Raw genomic sequence first — 16,777 nt, 5'->3', positions numbered from 1 at the left:
AAGCCCGGCATGGGGCTTTCAGCTCAGGGGGAGCCTGCTCCTCTCTCTGCCTTTCCCCCCTGGCTTGTGCACACGTGCTCTCTTGCTCCCTCTCTTTCTCTTTCTCTCTCTCTCTCTCTCCCTCTCTCTCTAATGAATAAATAAAATCTTTGAAAAAAAATAAGAAAGAAAATGAAATGTTTTTAAATGTTTTCAAAAAGTTTCGTTCTCTTGAAAAAAGGACTGGAAGTCTCCGTTAATATAACACTCTGATAAGCTGAGAAAACATATTAGAATTTCTTAGGCCAACACCAAAGGAACGGCAAAGGAATACATAGACCACACTAATTTAAAAAAAAAAAAAAGGGATCCCTGGGTGGCGCAGCGGTTTGGCGTTTGTCTTTGGCCCAGGGCGCGATCCTGGAGACTCGGGATCGAATCCCACATCAGGCTCCCGGTGCATGGAGCCTGCTTCTCCCTCTGCCTGTGTCTCTGCCTCTCTCTCTCTCTGTGTGACTATCATAAATAAATAAAAATTAAAAAAAAAAAAAAAAAAATTTAAAAAAAAAAAAAAAAAAAAAAGAGGTAAATGAGATAACCATTTTTAAAAAGACAATCCAGGGGTACCTGTGTGGCTCAGTCGGCTAAGCATCTGACTCTTGATTTCAGCTCAGGTCACGATCTCAGGTCATGATCAACCCCCACATGTGGTTCCACAATGAGTGTGCAATCTGCTTGGGATATTCTGTCCCTCTCCCTCTGCCCCACCCTCCCACTTGTGCATGTACATTCTCTCAACCCTCCCTCCTCTAAATGAGTAAGTAAATAAGACAATCTAAAACAAAGCTACGAGAAAAAAGAAACATGAAAAACAGGTAAGACAGATTTTTTTACATTTTTAATCACTAGGTGGATCCTTACATGGCTCCCCAGTTTAGCGCCTGCCTTTGTCCCAGGGCGTGATCCTGGGGTCCTGGGATCCAGTCCCACATCAGGCTGCCTGCATGGAGCCTGCTTCTCCCTCTGCCTGTGTCTCTGCCTCTCTCTCTCTCTCTCTCTCTCTGTGTCTCATGAATAAATAAATAAAATCTTTTAATACATAAATTTTAAACACTAATATTAATATTATTGTATGCCAGTTCATTTTTATAAGTCATAAGCAAAATACGTAGATCTAGCAAATGCACACATACCTAACTTTTATAAATTTTAACATCTATTCATTTTTTTTCCCCATTGTGACGGACTTTTCAAAATCTTATTTCACCTTCTCTTTGCGTATTTTACCACAGGTCTGCTAACAAGCATTAAAATGTCCAAAACCAAATAAAAATAAGCAGGAACAAAAAGCCCAGAGAGCCAACTAGCTTATGAATACTGCAATAATTCCATAATAAAGTATTAATTTGCCACTACCGACTTACATAAATTTACTGAAATATATTAAGAAACTTAAGAATATTCTTTCACTTAATTCTCAAAAAAACATTAATACTTAAAATTTAATTCACTTGTTAATTTAGTCAAAGGAAGATTCCAGGATAAAATTACAATTTTTTCTACACTCAAACCAGTATCAGCAAGACACAGGTGCAACACGCCCCTCTATCAGAGAATCATTAAATATCTATGTAGAACCAAAAACACCTAAGCAAACAAGATATGAAACTCCAGCCTTGGGCTGCCCGGGTGGCTCAGCAGTTTAGCGCCACCTTCGGCCCAGGGGGTGATCCTGGAGACCTCGGATCGAGTCCCGCATCGGGCTCCCTGCATGGAGCCTGCCTCTCTCTGTATCTCTCATGAATAAATAAATAAAATCTTAAAAAAAAAAAAAAAAAAAAAAAGGAACTCCAGAGTCACTCCTATTCTTCCTATAGGCAAATGAAACTACCTGCCACTTAAATCAGTATTTGTTAATTTGGGGAGAAGCTGATATTTTAAGTAAGATGGCCTAGGCTCTTCCAAAGACACAAAGCTATCGACATTAAATCAAAACGCTATGTTCGTGTCATACAGTACTTCTGTAAAGAAATTTAAAAAAAAAAATCTAATTCAACATTTAATTCCAGTCTTTTAGAGATTCACAAGTGAACGGTGCCAGAGTTACAAAACTAGACACCGAAGCGTAGAGTCATTTCCAGGTCTACTGGGGCTAGAGGCAACTAACCTGACTCCCTCTCTCCATTAAGGCTGTGGAACAAGCTGAGCCCTTCGTTCAGGTGACTGGAGCATGGTGCCAGAAGCCTGCTATCTACACAGTGAACAGTGGCTGCTGACAAGTCGTGTAGGGAACTAAGTCATACACAAGCATCCTTATCCAGCCTCCAGGAGACTCTTCAGGCCCTGCGTGCAGGCTCTTCTCTTACCCTCACGGTGTCCCACCCCCTCCCCTCCTCACCTACCATCTCCTCCTCATCCTTCAGGTCTTACGAGTCCCTTCCTCAGGAAAGCCTGTCCCACCACCCCCAGGTCGGGTTAGGTTCCCTAGTCATCGTTTTTATAGCTCCCTATACTCTACTTCAAAGGACTTATCCCCCCTGTTGTTGAAAACAAGGTACCTAGCATGAGGTCAGGAGGTACACAGAAGGCACTCCAGAAAGACTTGCTGAATGAACAAAATCTGAATTTATGATGTCCCCACCCTCTGCTCAATTTTACAAAGAAACAAGGCTTTAAAAAATGAAGTTATTTACATGATGTGATATAGCCTGGAAATGGCATAGACCAGTTAAGAATCCAAGTGTTTGCAACTCTAAATCCCGTGTTCTGAACCCCCATGTACTATAATGAAATGTGGTAGAAGACAAATTTCATTCAAATTAATATTGTGTTTACACTGAGTTCCACTGTAAAAATGAGATGCTTTATTTTTTTAAGACTTTATTTATTGATTCATGAAAGAGAGAGAGAGAGAGGCAGAGACATAGGCAGAGGGAGAAGCAGGTTCCCTGCGGGGAGCCCGATGTGGGGCTTGATCCCAGGACCCCAGGATCATACCCAGCCAAAGGCAGATGCTCAACCACTGAGCCACCCAGGTATCCCTGAGATACTTTCTTAATGGGGGAAAAAAAAAAGAGACTCTAAATACAAGTGAATCGCATCTAAAGGCAATATGCCTTTCAAAAATCACCCTGAAGGGACAAACTACAACTTTCTGGTAATAAATGGTCAGCATATTGTCGATAATAACATTGCACTAAAACAAAACAAGAATGGTTAAAAGTGAAATTGCAAACATAACCCAAAAATGTCATCACCGGCCTCTTTCTAACTGAAGTTGCAACTCCCAAACTTTCAGGACGGTGGCAAAGTCTTCTTCTCCCAGCTCCAGACTGCCTTAACACACCTAGCACATTTTCACCAAAGTTGATTTTGTTTTCAGCTTGCCACTAACTTTAATTTACTGGCCTCTTTTTTTCAACCACCTTCACAGGCTACAGAAATAACAGGAACTTGAGACAGATGTACCCACAGTGGCCACGCTGGACCAGTGCAATCTCTGCTTGACACTGGAGGCCCAGATTGAATCCGCCACGCCAGGAATTGTCTTGGGTCCCCAAAACACTGAGGATGACCAGCCAATTGACTGATGGTGGCAAAGCTGACACTTCCACTTACTGGCTTGCATAACCAGTGGCAGGACATATCTCATGTCAACAGATGGTTATAACTGGTAATGGGCCTTTTCAGAAACAAGTACACCAGGGAGTATGACAGGTAACAACAGTAAGTAGGCACCAACGCCGAGATGCAGGCCCCAAATTCTTAATGTTTGGCGAATGATGCTTCTTCAAACGCCTTTGTGACGCCTCACTAATTCTTTACATAATCAAAAAGGAATTTCTGTTATTAACTCAGGCTACCTGTTTTCTTTTAAAAAATAATTCATACCTTCATTGGCACAATTTTTTTCCTTCTGTGTTTTGACATATTTCAACGGCCTGTGGAGACTACAATACAGGATTCAGCATCCATTTTAAGTAAATACAAAGTCTTTTTGCCAACTTTACCATCCAAAACGCCAAACTCAAATCTTTTTGACTTTAGGGCCTGACAGAGTGAGAAAAGCAAATAAAGCACTGTTCGCTTGATGCTGGCTCACTTAATTCTGACTCCACAGGGCAGCCCCGGGTGGCCCAGTGGTTTGGTGCCTGCCTTTAGCCCGGGGTGTGACCCAGGTCCCAGGATGGAGTCCCCCCTCGGGCTCCCTGCATGGAGCCTGCCTCTCCCTCTGCCTGTGTCTCTGCCTCTCTCTCTCTCTCTCTCTCTCTCTGTGTGTGTGACGAATAAATAAATAAAGCCTTTAAAAAAATAAATAACTTCACCAAAGAAAAAAGTATCCCGACTTCCTCCTAATAGAAATTCCAAGAGATGCGACAACACCTGAGGGACTGGCCACGATGATCTCTGAGGTTCCGCCCAACCTTCCTGAGCTACGAAATAATACGTTTGTAGCCCAGAGACTTAATTCCATTTACAGATGGATTAATGTGGGATTAAAATCGCCTTCTTCCAGCAAGCAAAATATTTAAGATCCTGTCCCCACTTTTTGTTGTTGTGTTGTTGTTGTTTTTCCCCCTTCCCCATTTGGGTCATATTATTCCCCACGACTGGGGAATAAATAATGCCTCAATTCAAACATCCTTCCCCAGGCCCAGGAGGGAGACACATTTCACTCCTATTAAAGTCTACCAACTAAAAAGTAACTGTGGATTAAAATGCGGGGGAAAGGGTGTGTGTGTGTGTGTGTGTGTGTGTGTGTGTGTGTGTGGCGGGGAGGATGTCATCCCCGACTTCTAGAAGTGGCTTCCAAACGTCTAGAAATGTGGATTCAGGGCAGCCCGAGTGGCTCAGCGGTTCAGCGCCGCCTTCATCCCGGGGCGTGACCCTGGACACCCGGGATCCAGTCCCGCGTCGGGCTCCCTGCATGGAGCCTGCTCCTCCCTCTGCCTGTGTCTCTGCCTCTGTGTGTGTGTGTGTCTCTCATGAATAAATATTAATAAATAAATAAATAGATAGATAGATAAATAAATAAATAAATAAATAAATAAATAAATAAATAAATAAATAAATAAAATGTGGATTCAGACTCCTCCAATTCCGCGGCTTGGAGCACCTGCGCGCAGCCAGCCCCGCCCCCCCCCCCCCCCCCCCCCCGCCCGGCCCCGGCCGCCCCGCCGCGCCGGCTGTCCGCTGCCGACTACTTTGCAAACTTCGCGGCGGCGCGCCGGCTCTCCAGCTCCCGGGTCCCTCCTCCACCCCGTCCCCCTCCCTCCAAGCCCGGTCGAAACCAAGTTTCCCCCCCACCCCCACCCCCACCCCGCCGGGCACCGAAGGGCAATGATGTTAATTAAAGGGACGGAGGCGGCCTGAGTCCTGCCCCGCTTGGGGGCTGCGCAGGACGCGAGGGAAACTTGCAGAGGAAGACGGGTCCCCCGGGAGGGGGCGGGGCGTGTGAGGGGGCGGGGCGTGGGGGCGGGGCGAGGAGGGGCGGGGCGGGGCGAGGAGGGGGAGGGCGCCCCTCCCCCCGGCCCGGCGACCCCGCAGCCCGCAGCCCCCCGCCCCCGCCCGGCGCCCGCAGCCCGCAGCCCGCAGCCCGCCAATCACTCCCGCGGAGCCCCGCGGCCCGGGCTCGGGGGGGCGGAGGGGGGGCCCGGACGGCCCCGCACGCGGCCCCCGAGCCCGCTCCGTCCCCCTCCCCCGGGGCCGGGAATGGCGGCGTCCGGCTCCGCGGGGCCAAGCCGAGCGGCTGCCCGCGGGGAACCCCGCAGCCCAGCGGCGGCGGCGGCGGCCCCCTGCGCGGGGAGGAGAAAAACGAAGTTACCTCGGGACGGTCCCGGCGGCGGCGGCGGCGGCGGCGGCGGCGGGAGGGCGCCGAGCGCGGGGTCGGGGCAGCCGAGCGGGTCCCGGCGCGGCGGCGGCGGCGGCTACCGCAGTGCCCTCCGCCCCATTGTTTCCCTTCCAAGAGGATCCCGGCGCAGCCGAGCCCGGGAACCAGGAAGTTCCCCGGCGCGACACCTCCTGCCGCCGCTATGGAAACGGCCCCCGCCTCCCAGGGCGGCTCGCCCGGGACCCCGCCTCCGCGCCGCCGGCCCCGCCCGCCTCACGGGCCGCCGCCAACCGTCGGCGATGCGGCCGCGGCCGCCGCCATCTTGGCGCGGCCCCCGCGGCCCCTTCCCGGCGGCACGTGCGCGCCGGCGCCGCGTTCCCGCCTCCGCGAGGACCCCGGCGGCCGCCGCTGGAAGACGCCCGCCCGCGCGCGCCCTGCCGGCTCTGCCGCCCGCGAACCAGCAGCCCGGCTTGCGGGCGCCGCGCGGGGCCCGCCCGCTCCGGCCGCCGCGGGGGGTGAGGTCAGCGGAGCCGCGGCCCCGGCGCCACCTCTGCAGCCACCTCTCCGCAGGTTTCATTCCGGGCGCATCTCCCTGGCTGCCGGGGCTTGGACCTTCTCACCCCCGCAGCGCCCCCGCCGCGTGACTCAGTTTCCTCACCTGTAAGGAGTCCTGATAGTAGTAGTACCTGCCTCCTAAGGGTCGTCACCCGCCGCAAGCAAGGGCTGGGTCGTTTAACAGGTGCAAAATGATCATCCGCTCCTAAGAGAATTCACATTTCTGAAAATCTTTCAGGGACTTCCAAGTGTTCAAATCAGCACGACTTTAAATAGGCTACTGTTTCAGATCCCAACTGCCGCCTAAAATTCCCCCAAATGTTCGTCTTTTTTGTCCCATCTTTCTCTAGGTCAGCTTTCTTTTTTTATATCATGGAAACTGTCAAGAGTTTCAGTCTCCAGAGTCTTCTATTAAGAGGTGCCATTTAAAAAAAAAAGAAAGATGAATGATGTAAACTTTCCGGCACTGTAATTAGCTGACAGTTAAATGATTTATTCAATAGGAGCTAGAAGACTTAGGGTGTGCAAATAACAAAGGCTTCCTGTCCTTGATTCCAGGAACTAGAGTTAGTAAAGTTGGCAACTGCGCTGTTGTTATTTTCTTTTTTTTTTTTTTCCAGCTGGTGAAAACGGACACCAAAAAACTGGGTTGCTGCGTGCAATATGGAGGCAGAGAGATGGACAGAGGAAGTGGGACCACAGTCTCTGCTGGAGGATGCAGACTTCGCTAACTGTGCATAACACTTGGTCTTAGATGGATCTCCAAGGCTCCTTGTAGCTCACAGCCGGTCTTATTTGCACATACACCCTTTAAAATAATACTTCCCTTTTCTTATCCATTTAAACCAGATTTGCAAAGGCTAGTGTTTAATAAGCCCAATCCAAAACGGATATATGAATTGGAGTGAAAAACAGATCAAGAGTTGGCAGGACATGGGAAACTTTCCCAACACCCAAACACTTCTCCAGAACTTCTGGAATGCCCCAATTAGCAATTACCCAGATTGAGATATCTGTATTTCTTTTTTCTTTTTTTTTTTTTTTTGAGATTTTATTTATTCATGAGAGACACAGAGAGGCAGAGACATAGGCAGAGGGAGAAGCAGGCTCCCCACGGGGAGCCCTATAGTAGACTCGATTCCAGGACCCCGGGGTCACGGCCTGAGCCAAAGGCAGATGCTCAACCACTGAGCCACCCAGGTGCCCCGAGATATTTGAATATCTGAAAGGCAAGAGCCCCCACTCCTACAGCTGTATAGCCCAGCTGGACCAGCAGTTTGCTTTGCACATAGTAGGCCCTCAATATTTATTGAATTAAATGGCCATGTTTGTGGCTGAGTGCTCAACATTTAAGAAGTCATTGGGAACCACAGATGATGTTACTCAAGGGACATCACTGCAAACATCTTTAACAGGAACCCCCAAGTCACTAGTTAAGGAGTTAATGGGATTTTGGAATGAACAACCCTGGCCACAGGCTTATTTGGCAAAATAAAGTGGAAATTTCAGATACATTTTTTCCATAACTTATATGGGTAATCTTTTAAAACTTTATTTTGGACCTAATGATGAGTAACACTGATTCAATTTTATGCTTCAGTGATAGTCCTCTGACTCTATAGTACAGTTAAAGCTCCAAAGTCCCCACATTTTCCCCCAAATCCAAGCGTCACCAGTGAGTTATGTCACTTCAGTATAAAACCAGTATTTGTTCGTAGGTATAACTTTAGGAGCTTGCCATAATTTTTGTATTTTTAAGCATCTTGGAGGTATTGTTAAATGGCAAACACAGATTTCTGTCTATATCCCCAGTGTAGGGCTTCACTCTGGGGTAGGCATGCAAATTCACTTATCTGCAGCATACGGTAAACATAGAACTTATGTCAGTGATTATCATGGAAATAAAGATAGAATCATTTTTCCTCTAAATTGGGGATGGACAAACTTTTTCTTAAAGAGGAAACATAATAAACATGAAGGCAACTGTAGACAATATATAACAGGATGAATGTGCCTTAATTCCACTAAAAACTTACTTATGGCAATGAATGGGTTTGAACCACAAGGCACTATTTTGCTGATTGATCCCTCAGTAACTGTATTTATATTAAATTCATTCCATTTTTATATTCACTCCAATGTGAATTGCCAGATATTAAAATACAAAGTGTAAAAGCTTGATATCAATAAAGCACCAAAAAGTCAAAAGTCCTACAGAGTAAGTTTGTGTTACCAATAAAATGTTTCACGTATACCAAAGGTTTAGAACTACATCTCATATACTATAATGGAATAAGGTAGGTGGACATTTGTATGTCATTTTTGCAAAAGCTATGAGCTGTGGTAATGGAAATACTTAAAATGTTGACAAAGAGTGCATGTTTAAACCTCTCCCCGCTACCCATAGGATGCTATAATTATTAAAGCCAGAAGTACAATTTGAGGTGAGAATATAAGAACATAGAGAAAAAAATAATCCTCCAAATCATCCATCCTTCACTGTCATCTAGAGAAGGTGGATCAAAGTGTAGGTCCTCTGAGTGTCCTGTAAATTGAGAATTCGAAATGTGAATCCATGGCTATTTGATCCATTCCATTTTTTTCATAGGGGTAAGCAGATAGCTCCTGGGGAAGATGCAGCAGAGAGGAGAGCAAAGACGGTGGTAATAAAGCTGTGGAAAGTTCTGTGCACGTTTTCATCCTCAATAGCAGCAGTACTTTCGGAAATTTCGTAAGGAACCAATCCTCTTCGTTGGTTAGGAAAGTCACTTCCAATGACACTACATATAATTGTTCTTCCCTGTTGGGAAGAAAGACACACTAATCAATATCTGTGCACGTGGTATAAGTGAAAAAGCAATGGATAACCAACAAGGACGTCCACACTGCTTATATGAAAAAGTTTTCCTTTGATTAAAAAGAGAAGTTACTGATGCAGTTAGGAAAGTTTGTATAAGAAATGGGAGCCACATAAAACTTTATGAAAGGTGTGATCACAGTTCATTACTTAAAACTATCTGGAGTTATCTTGCTTATTTATTGGCACACTTGGTTTGTTTTTTTTAAGATTTTATTTATTTTAGAGAGAGAGCACAAGTGGGAGGGGCAGAAAGGGAGAGACTCTCAGGCAGAGTCTGCACTGAGTGCAGAGCCTGATGCAGGGCTTGATCCCATGACCTGAGCCAAAACCAGGTGCTTAACCAGCTGTCCCACCCAGGCACCCCCACCCCCGGTGGGGAGAGGGGAGGGGGGGTTCTATCTTGAAAATGTTCATGTCATGAGATTGAGGAACTTATCTGTCTTCTTCCCTATTCTATCCCTTGGTCCAGATCAGTGCCTGGTACAGCTCTCTGTAAATATTTGTAGAACAATAAAGGAAGAGTAGGAGGGAGGAACAAAGGTAACAGCTAGCCATTTTCCTACATTTCTGAGCAAAAATTTCCTAAATTTCTGTCATATACTCCAAAGGGTCTCTGACTGAAAATAACAAAAACCAAGTAAGAATGACTGGTTTTCAACTACAAAGGCTGCCTCTCATTATCTCCTCTGCCCTTTTGCTCACCAGCTACCCTGCTCTCATAACAAAATGGTTATCATGGTTTGCCCAAAATCTACAATGATGCCATATCATTTGGAAAGTGTCTCATTATGTTTTTATAGCTTTAGAGAATTGCTTCTGCCCGCTTAAAGTTGCCATACTTAAAGTCTCCATTGGACTGCCTCCTAGACACCAATGCCCTTTATTTTTTGTTTAAGATTTTATTTATTTCAGAGAGAGTGAGCATGAGTGGGGGCATGGGGAGCAGAGAGAGAGGGAAAAGAAGGCTCCCCAATGAGCAAGGAGACGGATGTGGGACTCAATCCCAGAACCCTGGGATCCTGACCTGAGCCAGAGGCAGTTGATTAACCCACTGAGCCACCCAGGTGCCCCCCCCTTATTTTTTTTAAATCTCCTCCAACAATTGTATTAAAAAGTGCTATATGATATTGAAATAAATGTGAAGTACAATTTCAAGGCATTCTTGTCCCTGTCTTAAGGTGATAAAACTTGCCTCTGTGTATATGATTTCTTAATTAACTTTAAACCCTTGTGTACCTAAATCTAAATAAGTTGTGTGCTAATTTTCAAAGCTAGTCCCCCAGTGACCCATGCTTCCAACGTTCACGTCTTTGCATACTGTCCTCCTCTTGAATCTGGGCCGCCCCTGTGACTCACTTTTTGAGCAAAAGAAGAGGGCAGAAGTGATGCTGAATATTTTCTAAGACCAGATGATAAGACATCTTACAGCTTTTGCCTGGGACTCTGAAATACTTACCCTTAGTGGACTCCTTCCTCGAACTCAGCTTCCATGTTAAAGCCACGTATTGGTGACAAGCTTTGCTTAGACCTCCAACCAATAGCATCAACTGCTAGGCCTGTGGGGGAGCCGTCCTGGACATCCAGCACAGTTGAGCCTTCAGATGCCTTGAGCATCTGTGACCCAATAAGAAACCCAACTAAGGGCACCTCAGATGAGCCTAGTCAACCCATGGAACAATGAGAGCACAAATTAATTGTTTGTTAAGCCATTGAGTATAGGGTGGTTTGCTACCCACGTATATTGATAACTGGGATAAATTGATTAAAAATACAGTGCTAAGGCTATATTTAGAGACATTTAAGCTAAAACCTTATAAATAACCTTGTCAAAATTAACAGAAATGCTGTATAAAAAGGTCGAGTTATAGAAGAACAAGGTAAACCGTAAAAGATCCTTAGGCATTCCGGGGCATGTTTCTGCTGATTCTATCTGGCTCTTTGCTTTGAGGTGGCTCTTTTCCTTTAAGGCTCTTTCCTTTGACACTCGGCCAACGTGAAAAAACGTGACAACCTTAACCTTCTGGTGTCTGCAAAGTAAATATACTTGCGATTAAATGTGACTTAGACATGAAAATAAGTCCCTGTCCACACACTTTGGCTAAAAAAAAAAAAAAAAAAAAAAAAAGAAAGAAAGGAGTGGTCACAAGTAGCCAGACTAAAGACTTAATTAAAATGACACAATAGATGGGAAAAAACATTTTTTTAATCTACTCAACTTCTCTTTTCTATTTGTTAACACTTCATGAAGATTGGGTCCAGAATGCCTAATCAGCAGTTTTGAAATCTTAAAAAGCTCTGAAAACCAAGTGTTTTCCCCCCTAAATTTGGCACCTAAATTCATCTGCTAGCAACTGGATTTTCCTTTGGCTATTTATGGACTTTATTTTATTTAATCTGAATGTTCCTCCCGTTGTTGAACCATCAGTGTTTGATTGCGGGGTCCTAGCCCAGATCCCACTAACACTGCCCCTTAAGTAACATGCAGTATACGTGCTGTGTCACCCTCCTAAAAATCGAAACTTCTGAATCCCAAAACAGTTTTGGTTTCAGACCTGAAGTAGACTTTACTGGAGACCTCAAGTAACATTTTGTGGTGCAGGGGTGAGACAATATGTTGTGGAGTCATTGAACATTTGATTCAGACAGCCTGAGTTCAAATCCCTACTCTGCTGTTTGCCACCTCTGAGACCTAGGTCAGGGAGGAACCCTCTGCCTCAGTTTCCCCCTCTGCAAAATGAAGATAAAGATAGTGATAGACATTACCACATAGGGTTCATTAAAAGAACTAAATGAGATCATGCATGTAAAGGGCTTACCGAAATGACTAGTAGTAAACACTCAACAAATGTTAACTCTTACTGTATTGTTATTATATAGAAGCTTCCTTAAAAAGTCAATAAAATTAATATCTCCACTACAGTTCAGGAAACTACTCAAAGGTATTACCAGCAGGAAGATATTCAATACAGCGGATCCGATGTACAAACTCTTTGGAAGGAGCCAACGGGGGAAGGTGAACAACACAACTCCTGGGTTATTCCACAGCAGTTGATGTCAGGAAGCTGCTGCATCCAGAGTCAGAAATCACAGGGAATGACATGAAATCACTGCCAATGTCACAGCTGCCTCACAGCTTAGAAGCTGGTAACTGTCAGGGGCATACTTTGTAGTCTAGCTTCACTGCAAAAATGTTTGTCTACCAAAGCCTCGTGTCAGCCACTACTGTCAGAGGAAATATGGCACGTTCCTTATGCCATTCAAATCCCAAGAGTGCATGTCACTGGCAAAAGGACACCTTATCAGAACTGAGCTGGCAAGGGACTCTGGGAAATGCAGCCCTTGCAAAACAGGTGATGCCCAACACAAATAATCTAATAATAACGATTTACATGTGTAAATTACTTGCCATAAAAGTTCTGTGGGGTGGGCAGGAACTGAGAAAGCAGAGGGGCTTCGTGGCCACTCCAGTTGGCTGCACAGTGAGACACGCAGGTGCTCATATTCCAGATCTAATGTGTGTTTCCTTATGCCAGCGCTCATCTGAGTCCTACTTTTCCCCCTGAGTCCTCATGCCATTTATATTATTATTTACTTACTGTTTTTCCTTCAGTTGACTCACAATTTCTACTTGAACTACATTGGAAATTTTGCATCACTATCTGAAGTATAATGCAAATCACTAACGGTGGGAAACAGGTGTCACATAACATAAGTGGAAGATAAAAGCAAAAATAGAAAACAACAATGCTATTAAGACCACTTAATATCTTTAAAAAAAAAAAAAAAAAAAAACGCCTGGGTGGCTCAGTAGTTTAGAGCCTGCCTTTGATGAAGGGTGTGATCTCCAGGTCCTGGGATCGAGTCCCACATCGGGCTCCCCGCAGAGAGCCTGCTTCTCCCTCTGCCTGTGTCTCTGCCTCTCTCTGTGTGTCTCATGAATAAATAAATACAATCTTAAAAAAAAAAAAAGGACCACTTAGATAGCATTGCCCACAGAAGGCAGGGAGCCTGAAGCCCACTCTCTCTTTGTTGAAAATGAGGATTAGCAAGTGTTGCAGTTGTTAGACAAACAGCAAACATCCTAACACCAAACTGAGACTCTCTCATTGATACATTCACAGGACTAAACCGCTAAGATCCTTGAAATTAAATTTCTCACTACACAAGGCAAGGTTATTTAAAGCCCATCTTACCTTCCAAATACATCCCACACTTCAGGTAATGCTGATTCCTGCCAATTGTGAAAGTTGAGCTCAGAATCAGAGTATTTATTCATTCAATTTTGGTTTGGTTTGGTTTTTTAGTTTCTTAAAGATTTTATTTGTTTATTTGAGGGAGAGAAAGAGCTTGAGAGAGTGTGTGCAAGCAGGGAGGAGAGGCCAAGGGAGAGGGAGAAGCAAACTCCTTGCTGAGCAGGGAACCCAACGTGGGGCTCTATCTCAGGACGCTGGGATCATGACCTGAACTGAAGGCAGATGCTTAACTTACTGAGCCACCCAGGAGCCCTATTCCATTTGAAAAAGTACTTGGTAGCTGAGTATTAAACACATGTCAGCATGTTTTGCTCCTACTGACTTGTTCGTAGAAGAGAGGTAAAATTCCCATCGCATAAACCATTTCAAAGTGAACAGTTCAGTAGCATTTAATACACTCACGATGTTGTACAATCACCACCTCTATGTTGTTCCCAAACATATTCATCACCCCAAAAAAGACTCTATATCCAGTAACCAGTTACTCTCCCTTTTCTCTTTCCCTAGGCCCTAAAAACTACTAACCAGCTTCCAGTCTTTATGGGTTTACCCTGAATGTTTCACATAAATGGAATTATATAATATGTGACCTTCTGTGTCCATCTCCTTTCACTTAGCATAATGTTTTTGCATTCCACACACATTGTAGCAGGTACTAGTGCTTTATTCCCTGTTATGGCTGAATAATACCACATTGAATGGATATACCACATTTGTTCACTGATTCATCCACTGACAAACATTTGGGTTGTCTCCAACTTTTGGGCTATTGTGAATAGTGCTGCAATGAGCATGTGTGTACATGAGTTTCATAACTGTTTCTCAGTTATTTGGGGTGTACACTTAGGATTGGAATTGTGGGATCATATGGTGATCCTATGTTTAACTTTTGGAGGAACTACCAAACTGTTTTCCATTGTGGCTGAACCATTTTACATTCCCACCAGCAGTGACAAGGGCTGCAATTTCTCCAAATCCTTGCCAACACTATTTATTTTCTGCTTTTGTGATTATAGCCATCCTAATGAGTGTGAAGTGATGTCTTATGGTTTTGATTTACATTTCACTGATGACTAATGATGCTGAGAATCTTTTCACATGTTTATTGGCCACTTGTATCTAAATCTTCTTTGGAGAAATGTCTATTCGAGTCCTTTGCCCATTTTAAAAATTGGGTTGTTTGTCTTCTCACTGTGGAATTATAAGAGTTCTTTGTTTATTCTGACCCTTCTTGGATAGGAGATTTGCAAATACTTTCTCCCATTCTGTAGGTTTCCTTTTTACTTTATTTTGTTTTTAAATATTTTATTTACTAATTCATGAGAGACACACAGAGAGAGGCAGAGACACAGGCAGAGGGAGAAGCAGGCTCCCTGCAGGGAGCCCAATGTGGAACTTGATCCCGGGTCTCCAGGATCATGCCCTGGGCTGAAGGCAGATGCTCAACTGCTGAGCCACACAGGCATCCCATCTTTTTACTTTATTGGTAATGTTCGCTCGTGGGCAGAAGTTTTCAATTTTGATGAAGTCCAATTTATCTGGGTTTTTTTTTTGTCTTGTTTTGCTTTTACTGTCATATCTATGAGTCAGTTGCCAAATCCAATGCCATGGGTTTTTATCTTATGTTCTAAGAGTTTTATGTTTTAGCTTTTATATTTACATATGATTTTTAAACCATACTATAAAATTTTCATGCAAGTAAGGTAAATTCACTGACCTAGATTAATTCTATTACCGTTAAAATTTACTCACCCTTGAAAGACTCATTTGTTTCTTTAATAAATGGGTTTGTTTAGCCATGACTATGAGCAAGTCACTATACTAGATTATATATATATCTGTAGACTACACACACAAACAAATGTATATTTATTAGTACATATACTATTTATTAGTATAGAATATTACTCTATATACTAACAGGAAGGTTATAGAAGTGCTGAGAAGAAAGACTGGATTACCAGTTTATGAGAGAGTAGCAGTAGGTTGCAAATTCGAAAAAGAAAAGCAAAACCAACTCAAACCAGCTTGTATATACAATAATGCAGTTAAGTTATTGGCTCATGTCACTGAAAGCCAACTAGAAAATGGGCTTTGTGGGATTCAATGATATTGTCAAGGACCAGCTTCTTTCTCTACCTCCCATCATGTTAGCTCCATCCAACCTAGATGACTGCCAACAATTTCCAGAGCTGCATGCATCATCATCTCAATCAGGAAGTGAGCAGCCCTCAGCCAACACTCTTCTCTGCCTCTGGCTCTGGTATGACCTGAATCACATACCCATTCCTGAGTATCCATAAATGTTGATTTATGGCCAGAGAGAGTGTATGATTATGTTAATTGCTTTCACTGCTGTTTAGCACCAGTAATGGAGTTGGGCTTCTTCCCACATGGGAAAGATATGGTTCTCAACTAGAAATTGGGCAAGTGACAAAGAAAACAGGAACGTATATTGGGGGGAGGGGAGGAACATCACAATGTTCACCACAGGTAATCTCAGAGAAGTCTTAACAGAAGAGAAGAGATTTGACCTGGTTAGAGGGAAACAAATAGAATAGTGAGTGTGAAGGCTCAGTTTTAAAAATAGGGAATAAGCATCTATATTTTAGCTCGACCGCTGGTGTCAGGTGAAAGTTAATAATCCTAGTAGGGTAACTTGGGGACATATCATAATGGAGGACTTCAAATACTTGACTGAGGAGTTTAGACTTAATTCACCAAGCAACAACAACAACAACAAAAAAAAAAAGGAAAATGACCTTATTCTTAGAAAAAAAAAATTTTCTCTAAAACTGTATGGAGATGAAAGAATTTTAGAAGAATTTATTTTAATGCTAGGTTGTGGTATTTGAATAAGCTATATTCACCAGTAGAAATTCACTCACTCAAGTGACAAATATTGATTGGGGATATATGATGTGTGTCCAGTACTGTTCTGGCAATAGCTGGGTTGTTCAATGGTGAAATATAGTAATGTTACTGCCTTTGTGAAGGTTACAGGCCTGTGGAGATCCTATCATCTATGTCATCGTGGTGTCAGATTCTAATGTCTCCTCTGCCTTTGGAAGGCATTACACCCTGCGTCAAAACAGTTCACTCACAGTCAATGGAAAATAAATTAAGAAAGCATTCAAACTATAGTTAACAAACCTGCACATAATCTCCATGTGCCTTGCCAAGTTAATCCATCCTTCTTCTAAATCCTCCAAGTCCAGTTGATACTTCACTACAGAGAGGTCACTCTTCAGCCCTAGTTGGATGAAGGGATGTGAACTTCACCCAGAGATTTTACTTAAC

The 16,777-nt window shown here is 44.0% G+C and overlaps 1 protein-coding gene and 1 long non-coding RNA gene across 2 annotated transcripts in view; one reads left to right on the top strand and one right to left on the bottom strand.

The window, feature by feature from the left end:
- USP6NL (USP6 N-terminal like) overlaps positions 1–6,074 on the bottom strand; it is a 169,671-nt gene extending 163,597 nt beyond the window's left edge. Inside the window, exon 1 of the mRNA XM_041767216.1 lies at positions 5,804–6,074. The gene's annotated coding sequence lies outside the window, so the exon portion shown is untranslated. The remainder of the gene's footprint in view (positions 1–5,803) is intronic.
- A 152-nt stretch (positions 6,075–6,226) lies between these two features.
- Positions 6,227–7,183, top strand: LOC121497561. Its single transcript, XR_005989508.1, has 2 exons — positions 6,227–6,548; positions 6,985–7,183. It is a non-coding gene; the product is annotated as an uncharacterized LOC121497561 (long non-coding RNA).
- The last annotated feature ends 9,594 nt before the right edge of the window (positions 7,184–16,777 follow it).

This window comes from Vulpes lagopus, chromosome 8 (assembly GCF_018345385.1).
Source record: "Vulpes lagopus strain Blue_001 chromosome 8, ASM1834538v1, whole genome shotgun sequence".
NCBI lineage: Eukaryota > Metazoa > Chordata > Mammalia > Carnivora > Canidae > Vulpes > Vulpes lagopus.
The sequence above is the reverse complement of the archived record's forward strand: the minus strand, read 5'-3'. Positions and strand labels throughout refer to the sequence as shown.